Source organism: Microcaecilia unicolor, chromosome 4, assembly GCF_901765095.1.
Source record: "Microcaecilia unicolor chromosome 4, aMicUni1.1, whole genome shotgun sequence".
NCBI lineage: Eukaryota > Metazoa > Chordata > Amphibia > Gymnophiona > Siphonopidae > Microcaecilia > Microcaecilia unicolor.
The window spans coordinates 21,038,683-21,052,456 of NC_044034.1; the positions used below are offsets into that span (position 1 = coordinate 21,038,683).

At 49.9% G+C, this 13,774-nt stretch overlaps 1 protein-coding gene across 2 annotated transcripts in view; it reads right to left on the reverse strand.

Annotated features, from left to right (window-relative positions):
• PLEKHB1 (pleckstrin homology domain containing B1) overlaps positions 1–13,774 on the reverse strand; it is a 158,281-nt gene that overhangs the window by 35,609 nt on the left and 108,898 nt on the right. The window lies entirely within an intron of this gene.

Consider the following 13,774-nt stretch of genomic DNA (forward strand, 5'->3'; position numbering starts at 1 on the left):
CCACCAACCCTCCCCTACCACCGCCAGGTACCTTTGCTGGTGGGGGTCCCCAACCCCCACCGCCAAAGTCCACTTCAGCGCCGGTCTCTGAGTCCGGCGCGTTCGCTGATCTGGATTCTCCTGTGAGTCCTGACGTCCTGCGTGTTCCTATGTGCAGGACGTCAGGACTCACAGAAATAGAATTCAGATCAGCAATGCACCGGAGACTGGCGCTGAAGAGGATTTCTGCTGGCGGGGGTTGGGGACCCCCGCCAACAAAGGTACCTGACGGTGGCGGCGGGAGAGGGTTGGCGGCGGTCGAATGTGGCGGGGGAGCAGGGGGGGGCCAGGGCTAAATCTGTGGGGGCCCATGCCCTCGTGACCTAGCTACGCCCCTGCTTTGTGTGAGATTTTTATTGATTTACATCAACTTATTAATACCTTCTAAGAATAACCTTGAAGCGATTTAGAAACAGGTTTTTAAACACATACATTTCCAATGATAAAATAGCACAATAATAAAATATAATAATAAAATAGTACAATTATCAAAACATAACAACATAACCTGATATTAAGATGACAATTTTACAGCTGGGTGCTCCAATGCTGTGCAGCAAGAGCCTAGTCTGTTAACAAAAATGCTACTGTAACCCAGCATTGGTATGTCTTACATTTACCTGCCTGCAATTACACTAGCCAGAGATTTGGCATAACTGCAGGTATGTAAAAATGGCAATGGTGTATGTAACTCATTGTGTCCTGCCATGCTCCCCCCATGTGAATGCCTCCCTTGTATTTACGCACTATGCCACATATGCACACCCTTACAGAATAGCGCTTAGTCACTTACCCATAAAACTGCCAATATTCTGTGCAAAAATGTGCATGACATGTAATTGTGGGTGCCCAGTTACAGAATTGCCCCTTAAATGTATTATTCTTACTTAATTCTTTCCATAAGCACTTGAGTAATTGGGGAGATGTCAGTATTCCAGTAACAGGCAGCATTTCACCTCACCTACCGCAGGTTAGAATACTGTAATACTTCATTATCTATTATTATGGATAAAAATTCCATAGCGATCTAGGTCTCATAATCTAGTTGGAGGAGTGGCCTAGTGTTTAGAGCACTAGTCTTGATATCCAGAGGTGGCCGGTTCAAATCTCACTGTTGCTCCTTGTGCTCTTGGGCAGGTCACTTAACACTCCATTACCTCAGGTACAAAATTAGATTGTGAGCCCTCCAGGGACAGAGAAATACCCAGTATACCTGAATGTAACTCATCTTGAGCTACTACTGAAAAAGGTGTGAGCAAAATCTAAATAAATAAATAATAGTCAGCAGATAGAGTATTGGCCCACTCTATCTGGGTTTTGGAAAATCGCACTACTGGGTGACAACAATGCTGATAACTAAGAACAGAAGCTTCTTATAAAACCTGGGGGTCTGGTACATTCTCCCAGCTCTAGGCTGAATCCTACACTTGTGACTATTGCTGCAATAAAGTGATGTATATTCTTTCTAGGGAAGAGGGACAGTCTCAGGGTCCACACACCACATCAATTCAAGAGAACTCCCCAGTTGCAAATACGTCTTGCAAGGTTCCGCGTTAGGAGTTACGGATCAAGAAAGGGATCTGGGTGTCGTCGTCGATGATACGCTGAAACCTTCTGCTCAGTGTGCTGCTGCGGCTAGGAAAGCGAATAGAATGTTGGGTGTTATTAGGAAGGGTATGGAGTCCAGGTGTGCGGATGTTATAATGCCGTTGTATCGCTCCATGGTGCGACCGCACCTGGAGTATTGTGTTCAGTACTGGTCTCCGTATCTCAAAAAAGATATAGTAGAATTGGAAAAGGTACAGCGAAGGGCGACGAAAATGATAGTGGGGATGGGACGACTTTCCTACGAAGAGAGGCTGAGAAGGCTAGGGCTTTTCAGCTTGGAGAAGAGACGGCTGAGGGGAGATATGATAGAAGTGTATAAAATAATGAGTGGAATGGATCGGGTGGATGTGAAGCGACTGTTCACGCTATCCAAAAATACTAGGACTAGAGGGCATGAGTTGAAGCTACAGTGTGGTAAATTTAAAACGAATCGGAGAAAATTTTTCTTCACCCAACGTGTAATTAGACTCTGAAATTCGTTGCCGGAGAACGTGGTACGGGCGGTTAGCTTGACGGAGTTTAAAAAGGGGTTAGATAGATTCCTAAAGGACAAGTCCATAGACCGCTATTAAATGGACTTGGAAAAATTCCGCATTTTTAGGTATAACTTGTCTGGAATGTTTTTACGTTTGGGGAGCGTGCCAGGTGCCCTTGACCTGGATTGGCCACTGTCGGTGACAGGATGCTGGGCTAGATGGACCTTTGGTCTTTCCCAGTATGGCACTACTTATGTACTTATGTACTAAAACCTACCACTGTCCAACTATGAGCATGTCATTGTATACTTCATCTTCATTTGCTAACTGTAACTGCATAGTAATACACATGCTTCTTCTCTCTCTTCTAAGAGAATATGCTGCCAGGCTCACCACTCCAGAATGTAGTCATGACTCACAAAAATATCTGAATTCCAACTTCCATTTTGCTTTTATATGATTCTTTAAATGAAGAGTGGATATGTTCAAGGGAGGGGACGGGGAATGGATTAAGGAGGGTCACAAAGGTGTGGGGAATTACATGTTTGGGATAGCTCCAAAATCAATGATTGCATATATCATAAAAATGAAAGTATGGGGCTATCTCTAATTATGAGGCACGATGGCTTCTTCTATAAGACACGGTTGGAGATAGGTTCAGTTTGATTTTTGTATAGTTAATTATGAAGATATGAAAAGTTGTGTGGTCACCATTGGAACTGTAGATAGAGTACATCTAATGGAACAAGGGGGGGAGGGGGGGGAAATAAAATGTTAAAAACTTAGAGATGGAATATACTTGAGGAACTCTATTACAGAAAACCAAATGCTTTAGAGAATTATAGATGACCCTTGGTGCAGTTATACTAAGAATGTTGTCATTAATAAAATTGGTTGGGGGGGGGAGGGGGGGGGAGGAAAAATAAATAACAGCAACACAGTGGTGGGAGGGGGGGGGGGGTAAAAAAATGTAAAAATTTTGATGACAGTAAGTAGAGGTGTTTATTTGTTATGTAACTACCGTGCATGTTGCAATATTGTATTGAGATTACTGTATTGAGATAGATTTGTCTTTCTTGACTTGTCATCAATAAAAACCGTTGAAATATAAATGAAGAGTGGAGGAGTGGCCTAGTGGTTAGGGTGGTGAACTCTGGTCCTGGGGAACTGAGTTCGATTCCCACTTCAGGCACAGGCAGCTCCTTGTGACTCTGGGCAAGTCACTTAACCCTCCATTGCCCCATGTAAGCCGCATTGAGCCTGCCATGAGTGGGAAAGGGGGGGGGGGGTACAAATGTAACAAAAATAAAATAGATACTATTGGAGATTCTACATGGAATGTTGCTACTATTTGAGATTCTACATGGAATGTTGCTATTCCACTAGCAACATTCCATGTAGAATGCTGCGCAGGCTTCTGTTTCTGTGAGTTACGTACATGCAGGACGTCAGACTCACAGAAGCTGAAGCCTGCGCGGCCACATTGGTGATCTGCAAGGGCCAACTTCTACATGGAATGTTGCTAGTAGAATAGCAACATTCCATGTAGAATCTCAAATAGTAGCAACAGTGGAGGAGTGGCCTAGTGGTTAGGGTGGTGGACTTTGGTCCTGGGGAACTGAGTTTGATTCCCACTTCAGGCACAGGCAGCTCCTTATGACTCTGGGCAAGTCACTTAACCCTCCATTGCCCCATGTAAGCCGCATTGAGCCTGCCATGAGTGGGAAAGTGCGGGGTACAAATGTAACAAAAAAAAAAAAAGTAGATGTTTAGTGTTCTCTATAACTCAGCCACTTGAACCATTATGGACCTGCTGTAAAGCGAATGCTACATACCTGTAGAAGGTATTCTCCGAGGACAGCAGGCTGATTGTTCTCACTGATGGGTGACGTCCACGGCAGCCCCTCCAATCGGAATCTTCACTAGCAAAGTCCTTTGCTAGCCCTCGCGCGCCCGCGCGCACCGCACATGCGCGGCCGTCTTCCCGCCCGAAACCGGCTCGAGCCGGCCAGTCCAGTATGTAGCAAGACAATACTCTTAAGGGAAGACACAACTCCAAAGGGGAGGCGGGCGGGTTTGTGAGAACAATCAGCCTGCTGTCCTCGGAGAATACCTTCTACAGGTATGTAGCATTCGCTTTCTCCGAGGACAAGCAGGCTGCTTGTTCTCACTGATGGGGTATCCCTAGCCCCCAGGCTCACTCAAAACAACAACCATGGTCAATTGGGCCTCGCAACGGCGAGGACATAACAGAGATTGACCTAAAAAAATTTACCAACTAACTGAGAGTGTAGCCTGGAACAGAACAAACAGGGCCCTCGGGGGGTGGAGTTGGATCCTAAAGCCCAAACAGGTTCTGAAGAACTGACTGCCCGAACCGACTGTCGCGTCGGGTATCCTGCTGCAGGCAGTAATGGGATGTGAATGTGTGGACAGAAGCCCACGTCGCAGCTTTGCAAATTTCTTCAATGGAGGCTGACTTCAAGTGGGCTACCGACGCAGCCATGGCTCTAACATTATGAGCCGTGACATGACCCTCAAGAGCCAGCCCCGCCTGGGCGTAAGTGAAGGAAATGCAATCTGCTAGCCAATTGGATATGGTGCGTTTCCCTACAGCCACTCCCCTCCTATTGGGATCAAAAGAAACAAACAATTGGGCGGACTGTCTGTGGGGCTGTGTCCGCTCCAAGTAGAAGGCCAATGCTCTCTTGCAGTCCAATGTGTGCAGCTGACGTTCAGCAGGGCAGGAATGAGGACGGGGAAAGAATGTTGGCAAGACAATTGACTGGTTCAGATGGAACTCCGACACGACCTTTGGCAAGAACTTAGGGTGAGTGCGGAGGACTACTCTGTTATGATGAAATTTGGTGTAAGGGGCCTGGGCTACCAGGGCCTGAAGCTCACTGACTCTACGAGCTGAAGTAACTGCCACCAAGAAAATGACCTTCCAGGTCAAGTACTTCGGATGGCAGGAATTCAGTGGCTCAAACGGAGGTTTCATCAGCTGGGTGAGAACGACATTGAGATCCCATGACACTGTAGGAGGCTTGACAGGGGGCTTTGACAAAAGCAAACCTCTCATGAAGCGAACAACTAAAGGCTGTCCTGAGATCGGCTTACCTTCCACATGGTAATGGTATGCACTGATTGCACTAAGATGAACTCTTACAGAGTTGGTCTTGAGACCAGACTCAGACAAGTGCAGAAGGTATTCAAGCAGGGTCTGTGTAGGACAAGAGCGAGGATCTAGGGCCTTGCTGTCACACCAGACGGCAAACCTCCGCCAATGAAAGAAGTAACTTCTCTTAGTGGAGTCTTTCCTGGAAGCAAGCAAGATGCGGGAGACACCCTCTGGCAGACCCAAAGAGGCAAAATCTACGCCCTCAACATCCAGGCCGTGAGAGCCAGAGACTGGAGGTTGGGATGCAGAAGAGCCCCTTCGTCCTGCGTGATGAGGGTCGGAAAACACTCCAATCTCCACGGTTCTTCGGAGGATAACTCCAGAAGGAGAGGGAACCAGATCTGACGCGGCCAAAAAGGAGCAATCAGGATCATGGTGCCTCGGTCTTGCTTGAGTTTCAACAAAGTCTTCCCCACCAGAGGAATGGGAGGATAAGCATACAGCAGACCCTCCCCCCAGTCCAGGAGGAAGGCATCCGATGCCAGTCTGCCGTGGGCCTGAAGCCTGGAACAGAACTGAGGGACTTTGTGGTTCACTCGAGATGCGAAGAGATCCACCAAGGGGGTGCCCCACGCTTGGAAGATCTGGCGCACCACTTTGGAATTGAGCGACCACTCGTGAGGTTGCATAATCCTGCTCAGTCTGTCGGCCAGACTGTTGTTTACGCCTGCCAGATATGTGGCTTGGAGCACCATGCCGTTCCGGCGAGCCCAGGTCCACATGCTGACGGCTTCCTGACACAGGGGGCGAGATCCGGTGCCCCCCTGCTTGTTTACATAATACATGGCAACCTGGTTGTCTGTCTGAATTTGGATAATTTGGTGGGACAGCCGATCTCTGAAAGCCTTCAGAGCGTTCCAGATCGCTCGTAACTCCAGAAGATTGATCTGTAGATCGCGTTCTTGGAGGGACCAGCTTCCTTGGGTGTGAAGCCCATCGACATGAGCTCCCCATCCCAGGAGAGACGCATCCGTGGTCAGCACTTTTTGTGGCTGAGGAATTTGGAAGGGACGTCCCAGAGTCAAATTGGTCCAAATCGTCCACCAATACAGGGATTCGAGAAAACTCGTGGACAGGTGGATCACGTCCTCTAGTCCCCCAGCGGCCTGATACCACTGGGAGGCTAGGGTCCATTGAGCAGATCTCATGTGAAGGCGGGCCATGGGAGTCACATGAACTGTGGAGGCCATGTGGCCCAGCAATCTCAACATCTGCCGAGCTGTGATCTGCTGGGACGCCCGCACCCGGGAGACGAGGGACAACAAGTTGTTGGCCCTCGTCTCTGGGAGATAGGCGCGAGCCATCCGAGAATCCAGCAGGGCTCCTATGAATTCGAGGTTCTGCACTGGAAGAAGATGGGACTTTGGGTAATTTATCACAAACCCCAGTAGCTCCAGAAGGCGAATAGTCATCTGCATGGACTGCAGGGCTCCTGCCTCGGATGTGTTCTTCACCAGCCAATCGTCGAGATATGGGAACACGTGCACTCCCAGCCTGCGAAGTGCCGCTGCTACCACAGCTAGGCACTTTGTGAACACCCTGGGCGCAGAGGCGAGCCCAAAGGGTAGCACACAGTACTGGAAGTGGCGGGTGCCCAACTGAAATCGCAGATACTGTCTGTGAGCTGGCAGTATCGGGATGTGTGTATAGGCATCCTTCAAGTCCAGAGAGCATAGCCAATCGTTTTGCTGAATCATGGGGAGAAGGGTGCCCAGGGAAAGCATCCTGAACTTTTCTTTTACGAGATATTTGTTCAGGGCCCTTAGGTCTAGGATGGGACGCATCCCCCCTGTTTTCTTTTCCACAAGGAAGTACCTGGAATAGAATCCCAGCCCTTCTTGCCCGGATGGCACGGGCTCGACCGCATTGGCGCTGAGAAGGGCGGAGAGTTCCTCTGCAAGTACCCTCTTGTGCTGGAAGCTGTAAGACTGAGCTCCCGGTGGACAATTTGGAGGGTTTGATGCCAAATTGAGGGTGTATCCTTGCCGGACTATTTGCAGAACCCACTGATCGGAGGTTATGAGAGGCCACCTTTGGTGAAAAGCTTTCAACCTCCCTCCGACTGGCAGGTTGCCCGGCACGGACACTTGGATGTCGGCTATGCTCTGCTGGAGCCAGTCAAAAGCTCGCCCCTTGCTTTTGCTGGGGAGCCGCGGGGCCTTGCTGAGTCGCACGCTGCTGACGAGAGCGAGCGCGCTGGGGCTTAGCCTGGGCCGCAGGCTGTCGGGAAGGAGGATTGTACCTACGCCTGCCAGAAGAGTAGGGAACAGTCTTCCTTCCCCCGAAAAATCGTCTACCTGTAGAGGTAGAAGCTGAAGGCTGCCGGTGGGCGAATTTGTCGAATGCGGTGTCCCGCTGGTGGAGAGACTCTACCACCTGTTCGACTTTTTCGCCAAAAATGTTGTCCGCACGGCAAGGCGAGTCCGCAATCCGCTGCTGGATTCTATTCTCCAGGTCGGCGGCGCGCAGCCATGAGAGCCTGCGCATCACCACACCTTGAGCAGCGGCCCTGGACGCAACATCAAAAGTGTCATAAACTCCTCTGGCCAGGAATTTTCTGCACGCCTTCAGCTGCCTGACCACCTCCTGAAAAGGCTTGGCTTGCTCAGGGGGAAGAGCATCAACCAAGCCCGCCAACTGCCGCACATTGTTCCGCATGTGCATGCTCGTGTAGAGCTGGTAAGACTGGATCTTGGACACGAGCATAGAGGAATGGTAGGCCTTCCTCCCAAAGGAGTCTAAGGTTCTAGCGTCCTTGCCCGGGGGCGCCGAAGCATGTTCCCTAGAACTCTTAGCCTTCTTTAGGGCCAAATCCACAACTCCGGAGTCGTGAGGCAACTGAGTGCGCATCAGCTCTGGGTCCCCATGGATCCGGTACTGGGACTCGATCTTCTTGGGAATGTGGGGATTACTTAATGGCTTGGTCCAGTTCGCAAGCAATGTCTTTTTCAGGACATGGTGCAAGGGAACAGTGGACGCTTCCTTAGGTGGAGAAGGATAGTCCAGGAGCTCAAACATTTCAGCCCTGGGCTCGTCCTCCACAACCACCGGGAAGGGGATGGCCGTAGACATCTCCCGGACAAAGGAAGCAAAAGACAGACTCTCGGGAGGAGAAAGCTGTCTTTCAGGAGAGGGAGTGGGATCAGAAGGAAGACCCTCAGACTCCTCGTCAGAGAAATATCGAGGATCTTCCTCTTCCTCCCACGAGGCCTCACCCTCGGTGTCAGACACAAGTTCACGAACCTGTGTCTGCAACCTCGCCCTGCTCGACTCAGTGGAGCCACGTCCACGATGGGGGCGTCGAGAGGTAGACTCCCTCGCCCGCATCGGCGAAGCTCCCTCCGCCGACGTAGTCGGGGAGCCTTCCTGGGAGGTGGCCGCGGTCGGTACCGCACGCGGTACCGACGTCGGGGACCTCAACCTGGGCGATGGGCCAGCCGGCGCCACGCTCGACGGTACCGGAGGCGCAAGCACCGCCGGTACCGGAGGGGTAGGGCGCAACAGCTCTCCCAGAATCTCTGGGAGAACGGCCCGGAGGCTCTCGTTTAGAGCGGCTGTAGAGAAAGGCTGTGAGGTCGATGCAGGCGTCGACGTCAGTACCTGTTCCGGGCGTGGAGGCTGTACCGGGCTGTCCAGAGCGGAGCGCATCGACACCTCCTGAACAGAGGGTGAGCGGTCCTCTCGGTGCCGATGCCTGCTGGGTGCCGAATCCCTCGGCGACCCAGAGCTCTCGGTGCCGACATGGGGAGGAGACCGGTGTCGATGCTTCTTCGATTTCTTCCGAAGCATGTCACCGGAGCTCCCCGGCACCGACGAGGAGGACGTCGAATCCATCCGTCGCTTCCTCGGGGCCGAGACTGAAGAAGGTCGATCTCGGGGGGGCTGTACCGCAGGAGCCCTCAGGGTAGGAGGAGACCCACCCGAGGGCTCACCGCCACCAGCAGGGGAATGGACAGCCCTCACCTGCACTCCACCCGATGCACCACCGTCCGACGACATCAGCAGACGAGGTCCTGGTACCACCGACGTCGATGCAGCTATCCGATGTCTCGGCGCCGATGCAGAGGCCCGATGCCTCGATGCACTCGATGCAGGGGCGGCCGAGGAAGATGGTCTGGACGCTGACGACGTCGATGCACTCGAAGATCCCGGTGCCGATGCCGACGAAGAGCCCGAGAACAACACGTTCCACTGGGCTAGTCTCGCTACCTGAGTCCGCCTTTGAAGAAGGGAACACAGACTACAGTTCTGAGGGCGGTGCTCGGCCCCCAGACACTGAAGACACGACGAGTGTCGATCAGTGAGCGAGATAACCCGGGCGCACTGGGTGCACTTCTTGAAGCCGCTGGAAGGCTTCGATGTCATGGGCGGAAAAATCACGCCGGCGAAATCAAAAGCCGAAATGGCGAAAATGGAAGCACCAAAAATTTAGAGGGAGAAAAAATCTCGACCGAGGCCGAAAAGAGGCCTACCCCGACGACGAAAGAAAACTTACCGGGGCAAAAAGCTGGAAGTACGGGGAGGATTGACACGAAACCCGGTCGAAGGGTTTCCGGAGCACTTCCCGACTAACAAAGCTTTCCCGAAGGAAAAAAACACGCTCAAACAGAATTTGGACGCGCGAGGTCGACTTTCCGGGGCTCGACACGGCGAAAACACGACCGTACCGAGTGCGGACAAAAGAAGACTGGCCGGCTCGAGCCGGTTTCGGGCGGGAAGACGGCCGCGCATGTGCGGTGCGCGCGGGCGCGCGAGGGCTAGCAAAGGACTTTGCTAGTGAAGATTCCGATTGGAGGGGCTGCCGTGGACGTCACCCATCAGTGAGAACAAGCAGCCTGCTTGTCCTCGGAGAAAGATCATTACCTAAAATCAGTTATCATCTTCAAATACTTACAATGTAGATACAGCATGAAGAGCTGAAAAGTGTCAGTGAAGAGAGAACTTTACAAGAGAGGATATGGTACTAACAAAAAGTAAATGCAGAGCTGCTGTGATTTTTTTTCTTCAGGATGTGTTTGGTTTTGTATCCCACTGGGGTCAGGTGGCAGGCATTAAGTCCTCGAACTGTACAGGATATTAATCCCTGTCAAATGGCTTTTACTATCCTCAGCTGGAAGCACAGCCCTTACACTTGATCTTAGCCAAATTATGGCTGAGGTAAAGCCCCTTTTCCCCCTCCCCCAACTATCAGCTTTGTAGGTCATATTGGCCAGGAGAGTTTTGGGAGCAGTGAGTTGAGCTTTCACTCCCTTGGAAGAGGGCAGGATAAGATGTGAGAAAAAGTGGCACAAGAAGAGGCTTAGGAAGAAAAGAGACTATATTTAAAGGGAATGGAAAATGCTAAAGAGGGAAAGCAGAGAAGCTGAGGGAAGAACAATGAATGGAGAGAAAGGGGAGGCTGCTGGTGACAGGAGAGAAATGGAAAAAGCTTCTCAGAAGAAAATCTAACAAGTACATTTTTCTGGTACTACAGCAGTGGTACTCACTCCCAGTTCTTGAGGGCCACAAAGGGGTCAGGTTTTCAGGATATCCCTAATGAAAATGCATTACTACTACAGCTAATTCTTCAAATGTACATACATAATTTATTTTTTCATGAATATCACAACATTTAATCCCACTTAATTAAAAACCACATCCAAACTTTACCATTCTACATGGTTTACATTATCCTGTAAGAACCTCCAAAAAGTCAATACTTAAAGCAGTTGTTCTCATGTATATTGTCCATGTTGTAAATGGGGGGGGGGGGGGGGTCCGCTTCCTCCTCTTGGGAGGAGCCAGCAAGCCTGCGGGGCTCCCAGGGTTCCAGGACAGAATGCTGCTGATATGGGGGCTCAGGGCCAAAGTATTTTATTATCAAGGCAATTTCATACCAAAAATCTTAATATATTCTTCAAAACAAAAGGTACAGCCCTCTTAAAATAATCTTCAAAAGAAAAAAAGGTACAGTCCAGGTCCCAAAATCTCCCAGCAAACACTCAGCTCCTCAAGACCTCAGGTCTTCTATTAGGGCATTAGCTTTCTCTTCCCCCTCCTTCAGAAGGGTTTAGTAAGAGTTCAGCACACTTCCAATATAGCACAACAGTTCAGAACAAATCTTCATGGCCAATACCACAAATCACCTGCCTTTTCCCAGCACAGAGGGAACCCTGTAAGGAGCAGGGTTGGCAGTTTCTCCCACCTCTCAGCACCACGCCCGGTGTGACCTCCTCCACTGCCTTCAAGTGCTGGGCAGGGCACCTTTGAATTCTCCCACTCCATTGTAGCTGGCTCCTCTCCCTTAGGCAGCTCTAGCAGTAGGCTACTTCCTTCCTCCACATACTCTATGGAATCTCTCTCTCCATTCGTCTCCCCTCTCTCCTGGTGACTGAGAACCTCCAGGAAATCTGCTCTCCCCTTCTCACAGCTAGGGGGAATTATATACTGTTGGCGAAGCCAGGGAAACTGAGCTTCATCCTTCCCTCTCCCTCTAATGGGGAAGGGAGTAACAGGCTCACCCTGCCTCGAGCCACTGCTCTCCCTGCTGGCGCTGGGAATTTTTTAGGACTACTCTCTTCTCTCATTCTTGCAAGGACTTCTGGGATCCGTAGTTCTGGGCTCAACTGCTTCACTGGGGAATCTCTGGGGCTTGCCTTGTCACAATATCAAAAGGAAATCCTTCTTCAAAAGCATTCAACACCACAAAAATTGTTCTTTGAAATAATCTAAATTCAATACTGATGAAATTTCAAGTCTTTCCTCATAGGCATCCATTATTCTCAAACGTGCATAAATTTGAAGACTCTGAATTAATCTTCATTGGAAGAACTTCCCAATTCTTCAAGTTAAATCCTCGTTACAAAAATCTCAATGCCACATTCTCATTTAGAACATTTTTTGTCTCAACACAGGCCGTGTTCCATTGGAACTTCTTCAGACGACCATATGTTTAATCTTTTTTAGTGAATAAAGAAAACATTGTAAATACAGAAACATGGTAACCAAAACTTATTTCTATTAATATCCCCCCAACCTTTCTCCTCCCTCCCATCCCCCCTTCCCTTTCCCCCCCGAAGAACCTCCCCCCCCTCCAACCTCCTCCCCCTTCCAGTCCTTCTGAGTCCAGCCATACAGGTACCATTAAAAGTTCAACAGTCTGCTCCTAGCATTCGGGGACGGCGTATTGAGAAAAGGGCTCCAGGTGTTCTGAAATTGTGATCCCATTCTAGATTTGAAATCTGCAACTCCCATCCTTTCGACTCGCACAAGTGTAATCATGTGGGCTCTCCATCGGGAGCATGTAGGGTAGTGTTGGGAAAGCCACTCAGAGAGGATCACCTGTTTAGCCACTATGATAGACTTATTTACAAAAGCTGTTAGTCCCGTCGGGATGGGGTGGACTAATATCGGATGTCCCAGTAGCAGACCTGAATCATATTTCCACCCTGATTTCCAAATTTTTGAAACATACTGTGTTATGTCCTTCCAGTATTGCATTATACCCCTACAAGTCCAAAACATATGTCCCAAGGTGGCTCCAGGCTCCCCACACTTGGGCATTCCCCCCAGGGAGAGAGCCCCATATGGAAGGCCCTTCTGGGAGAAATATACAGCCGGAGTGCCACTTTATATTGTATCTCCCAGTGCGAGATCATGGCTGTCTGCTTACACATTGTAATAACATGTGTTTTAAACTGAGATAGAGTAAGGTTCATTGGTATGTCTTGTTGCCACATTTAGTAGTTTCGCATAGTCCAATTCCTCAGCGGTATCTCGAATGTGCCTATGGTGAAACTTGAGTGGCACCCTCTGTTGTGCTGCCAATGAGAAAGCTGAGGCCAACTCCTCTTGGACATCTGCAGCCAGGTCTTCCCACGGCAAGGATTGTATATAATGTCGCAACTGGAGGTAATGAAACTTGTCCGAAGGAAGCATTGCAAACTCAGACTGTAACTCTTGAAAAGGTTTTATCCTCCCCTCTTGTGTGATTACTTGCATTAGATACAACATCCCGTTCCGCTTCCAGCGACGAAATGCTGGGTAGAGGAGCCCAGGTTTAAAAGCAGGGTTTCCACCTTCAGACGACCATATATGCTCAGCCTCTTCATTCGGCTTTGATTCCAATTGGTTCGTTAGCGTCTGAGAATCAGACACTTCTGGTGAGCACCAACTGGAATGAAAGCCGAACGAAGAGGCTGAGCAAGTATGGTCTCCTGAAGAAGTACCAATGAAACATGGAGTGTTTAGACCAAAAATGTTCTTAAAGAGAACATGGTGGTAATGAAGAGAGTGACTACATAAGTAATGCCACACTGGGAAAAGACCAAGGGTCCATCGAGCCCAGCATCCTGTCCACAACAGCGGCCAATCCAGGCCAAGGGCACCTGGCAAGCTTCCCAAACATACAAACATTCTATACATGTTATTCCTGGAATTGTGGATTTTGTGACTAATCAGGTATGCGGCTACCAAGTAAAACATTTTGTGC